Source organism: Macaca nemestrina, chromosome 10, assembly GCF_043159975.1.
Source record: "Macaca nemestrina isolate mMacNem1 chromosome 10, mMacNem.hap1, whole genome shotgun sequence".
NCBI classification, from domain to species: domain Eukaryota; kingdom Metazoa; phylum Chordata; class Mammalia; order Primates; family Cercopithecidae; genus Macaca; species Macaca nemestrina.
In genome coordinates, this window is record NC_092134.1 from 128,845,633 (window position 1) to 128,850,791 (window position 5,159).

A 5,159-nucleotide genomic window follows, 5' to 3' on the forward strand; every position below is an offset into this window, starting at 1 on the left:
ACAGAACTGCTTCAAAAACTCCATGTACCAGAAAAACTGGTTCAAAAAGTGGAATTTGAAACCATGTCAAAGAAACAGATGCACAAGTACTGATAAGGTAAGAGTGTGGTCTGTCTCCAGGGCTGCCGCAGAGGGCAAAGGAAAAGCAGTAAGCAGGGAGCTGGGCCTGCTTCTGCCTGCAGCCTGAGGAGCTCAGCTTTCAGGCCCCATAAACTGGGTTCTGAAAAAGCTTCAGTTTAGAGAAAAAGATCCTGATAGATGAGCTGGCTTCGATAGAAGGTAGGTAGGTAGATAGATAGATAGATAGATAGATAGATAGATAGATAGATAAGATATAGATTGATGATAGATTAAATAGATGATAGATAGATTATAGATGACAGATAGACAAATAGAAGAAAGAAAGAAGGAAAGAAAGAAAGAAAGAAGGAAAGAAAGAAAGAAAGAAAGAAAGAAAGAAAGAAAGAAAGAAAGAAAGAAAGAGAGAAAGAAAGAAAAAAGAAAGAAAGAAAGAAAGAAAGAAAGAAAGAAAGAAAGAAAGAAAGAAAGAAAGAAAGAAAGAAAGAAAGGAAGAAAGGAAGGAAGAAAGAGAGAGAGAGAAAAGAATGTTGGAAGCCAGATCAAGACAGAGAGAGATAGACAAAACATGTATAGCATGAGAAATCCTGGTGGGGTAGAAAGAATGCTGCCTTGGGAGTTAGGAGAAATGACTTCTGGTCTAGGTTACCACTAGTTCTGATGTGATCATAACCTGTAAGTCTCTCTTTTTTTCTTAAGTGCTCTCTAAGGACCTTTAAGTCCAACATTAGTTGGCTCTCTGATTGCAAGGAAGCTCTACAAGATGCCTACAGTTGCCTTTAATGATCTTGTAACTCGCTCTACAGTCTCCTCTTCATGGGAAAATGGAGTTTTATGGAGAGATCAACCTGGGAACTATTAGATCCTCTCTATGCTTGGAAGATCCTTGTAACCCATCACACAGAGCAATTCAGAGAAGAAAATTTGCACATTGTGCTCCAAAGAGGACTACCCTGTGCCCTGGGTCATTATAATCACCCCCAAAATGAGAATAATAAAAGCATGTTGTTATTGAGAACTCACAATGGGTTAGATATGGAGCCCAGCATTTTATACATATTAACTCATTTAATTTCCAGGACAGTCCTATGAAATTGGAACTAATATCAATCTCATTTTACAGGTTAGGAAACTAAGGCTCAAAGAGGTTAAGGGAGTTGTCCAAAATCATGTTGCTGCTAATAGCAGAAGCTGACTTCAACATCAGTGCTTTGAAGCACTATGCTGTTAAAAATGGAGACCAAGATGAAGACCCTGTTGGGGTCTGAAGACCCATCAGAGAAGGAAGAAGAAGCTGTAAAAGTAGTGAACTGCATTGTCTAGCATACAGTAGCTACTCAATAAAAACAGGAATCTAGAGGGATGCCTCAGAGACACTTTAGAATAGGTTGGCCACACACAGAGTTATTAAGGAGCAGTGGCTCTTAGGGACAGAGGAGGAACATACTGAATAACTCTCCGAAGCAATGATGAAACCAGGTCAATGACTACCGGCAGAGTGAGAGAAAGATAAACAAGCAGGTCCCAATAGACAGAATGAGGGGCACATGTCGCAAGGGGAACTGCCAGAAATCCATGCCACGTTCCAAGAGTCTGTCTGCATTGCTTAATGGTTCTAGGACTATGTGAATGGATCTTATATACTGCTGAATTCCTGGTGTAAAGCTTTAAAAGGGTCAGTTCTAGGTCAAGTGAGCTGAAAGAAAGCTCTGCCTCCAACTTCTGAGGTCAGTTCTCCCTCATATTTGTGCCTATTTCTTATGGAAGGGAAGAAGGAAAGAGATACCTGCTGACATTTCAATACATTTTCCCCTAGAACATTTCACTAAGTCTCCCCCACATTCCTCTTCCCTATGGACCTATAGCCTTTGCCTTCTAGCCCAGTATCTCCAAAATCCTAACCCTTCCTTCCACTCCTTTGTCCACATGGCTTGTTTCTTTTGAAAAACCTTCACATCTCCCTAAACAAGAATGGTTGCCTGCCAGCAACAAGGAAGCCCTGCTCTCTCTCAAAAAGGATCTGGAAAGGCTGGTCTATGGGACAGAAAGAAAATCTGTCCTGTGATGAAGGCATGTAAGGGCAGACACCAACCACGAGCCAAGGGCAGGCACACTGCCTCTCATGAGGAGGGAGGGGAGGGAGGAAGAAGGGAAGGAGGGAAGGAAGGAAGGAAGGAAGGAAGGAAGGAAGGAAGGAAGGAAGGAAGGAAGGAAGGAAGGAAGGAAGGAAGGGAGGGAGGGAGGGAGGGAGGGAGGGAGGGAGGGAGGGAGGGGGGAGGGAGGGAGGGAGGGAGGGAGGGAGGGAGAGAGGGCAGGACAGGAAGGAGGAAAGGAGGGACAGACACAGGGAGAGAAGAAAGAAGGGAGGGAGGGAGGGAGGGAAGGATTACCCTGATGTATAGTTGCATCTGATCTGAGGATTTGGAGACCTCAGACCATCCTCAGGGCCTGCCAGCAGTCTTTGAAATTTTTTTCTATAAAATGAGTCAATAATACATTCTGTTAATGACCTTGATGGACACTCTGTGCTGTTTTGTTTTTTCAGCCCTAAGTCCTTTAAAAATCTTCTGCTGAGTGGTCCTGATACCCATCCCACTTTATCTCTCTCCACTCCCAAGCGGGATCCTCTATCCCAGTGAAGTCATCCTTGCCTGGTCTTATTACTGTCTTATCTCACTGTCTTTTTTTAGAATTATGTATCAGTCTGCCTCTCAAACTACAATATAAACCTAAAGGCTAATGTACTAGATTTCCTATTTGTCCCTCCAGGTCCACTTTCCGCCTTCTCCATCCTTCCCTAGGGAGGCTGAATTCTTCAGTTCCCCACCAACGCACCTTGGGTCCCTTGCACCTGTGGCTGCTGGTGGGTGTGACCAATGGGATGCGCAGATGAAAGATTGGAGGGTAAGAAGAGAGAGAGCCCAGGTATTTACTCCCTCCTGCCAGGCCATGCTTTGAGCAATGGTTGTGTTCTTCTACTAAATGCCATAGCTCCTATCCAATGTCCCCTCTCTGATAGCCACAGCTGTCTGCAGATCTGGTAGCCACTCCTTCCCTGTGCCCGTTCAGGCTGAGAGGTATAAGGATTTCCACATTGTTAATCCCTGCATACTGCACCATCCCTTCCTGGTTCTCAGACTTACCCCACAGCTTTGTAAAGTGTTCACTCATTAAATCCCCTGTCAGGTATTTATTCATTATGGATTATTCACTTAGTGTGAAGCTGACACCGTGCTAGGCACATGCCAGTTTCGTGGTGGACGTGAGCCCTGTGTCACCTCTCCCTCCTTCCTGTTAGGGCCCTGGAACTCCAGCCCCAGCCCTATAGAGGCACCTCCTACCCAATTCTTTTCCCTTTGCTAATTCTACTGAAGGTGATTGATATATCTTTGGGTTTAGGCTTAAAAATCTCTCTTACAAGATAAATATGGCTTCTAGAAGTATATTCTTATCTTGCTCATTATGGAAGTGACTGAGCTTGTCAAACTTGTTGGAAAGAGCGGATAAATATAGCATATTTTGAGAGCCTGCCATTTACTTGCCATTATTGAAGTGTTATTGCTTCTGTGAATCCCTCAAGAGACAGTGCAGTAGATGTTGCTTTAGGTTCTGAAGAGGGAGGGGAAGCTTGGTCATGGCAGTACTAAGGAGGGCGCTGAGGGTGATGAGTGCAGGACTGTGCAGACAGAAGAGTAAGTGGAGAGGGTTGTGCCCAAAGATAGGGAAAGGCCCTGAAAGGAAGCTGGATTCATTCACATATTTGTGTGGGGCTGGCCTGGCCCACCCACTTCCTTCCTCCTCCTCCTCCCTGCCTGCCACTACTTCTCTACATGAACCACTACTTCCTCCTCTTCTTTTCCTACTGTTTTCACTCACATATGTAAGATTCAGGTTACACAGGAAGCCCATGTTCACTATTGCCTAAAAACAAGATGCCAGGTACCTCTTATGTAACATCCAAACACAGGAGGCTCTGGGAAAAAAAGTAAAGAATCTGAGAAAGTAGTTCCGTAAGAGCCCTGATATTTATGGCTCTCCCTGGAATGAGTGAGTGTCACGTAGATGGAACCCTAAGAGGCAGGATATCTCCATGTTATATGCTCAAGAAACCTGGAGGGCTACTGTGATCACAAATTGGGATGACCTCTCCTTTCTCCAGCATTTAAATTAGAACCAGGGGGAATCAGATCACAGAGATCACGTCTATGAGTATGGAGTATGGGGATTAAGGACTCCAGAGGAGCCCCTGCCACCATGACATGATTCTCTGAGGCATAGGCCTCATTGCCACCAGGGATGGGGGATAAGCAAGGGTGTCAGTTCTCTGAGCACAGGTACAGTGCTGCACTCTTGCTAGTGGGATTTGTGGCAGAGGCTGCTAGTTGCCCACTGCAGTTTCTCTCTATTCTCATCATGCCAACTGGAGAAATCACAATATTTCCCAGCTTCCACTAAGCTCTGGCCAATGTGCTATAAGGAGAAGCAACGTGTGGCACTTCCAGGAAATCTCTTTATAAGTCCATTGTCAGATGCCATTTTTTTCCCCTCCTTCATTGATCCTTCCTTCTTTCTCCTGGTTAGAATGTGGATGTGATGGCTGGAGTTTGAGCAGCCACCTTAGACTATTAGGTGGAAGCCACATGCAGAGGGTAAGGGTATTTAGACAGAAATCTGAATCCCTGACAGTTTGTATGATCATATCAACCCTGGACTGCTTATCTCTAGACTTCTTCTATTTAAAAAGAAAATAAATTTCTACTTTGTCTATGACACTATTATTTTGGTTTCTTTGTTATATGTGACCTGATCTGATTCTAACTGACAAAAAAAAATCTCTCCTGGCTTTAGGTATAACACATAAGTTATCTTAAATAAATTCTTGCTCAGAAATTCATGGTCTGAGTGACAAGGGAGAAAATGGAATATCATTTAGATCCCATCCTGATTCAAGGGTTCCCTGGGGGCAGCTGTGCCACAGTATAACTATTAAACAGAAACATCACACCCCCCTACATTTAGAACCAACCTAGAGATTAATAGCAATTTGATGTCTCCAGATTACTTGGTGATCCTTAGATAAA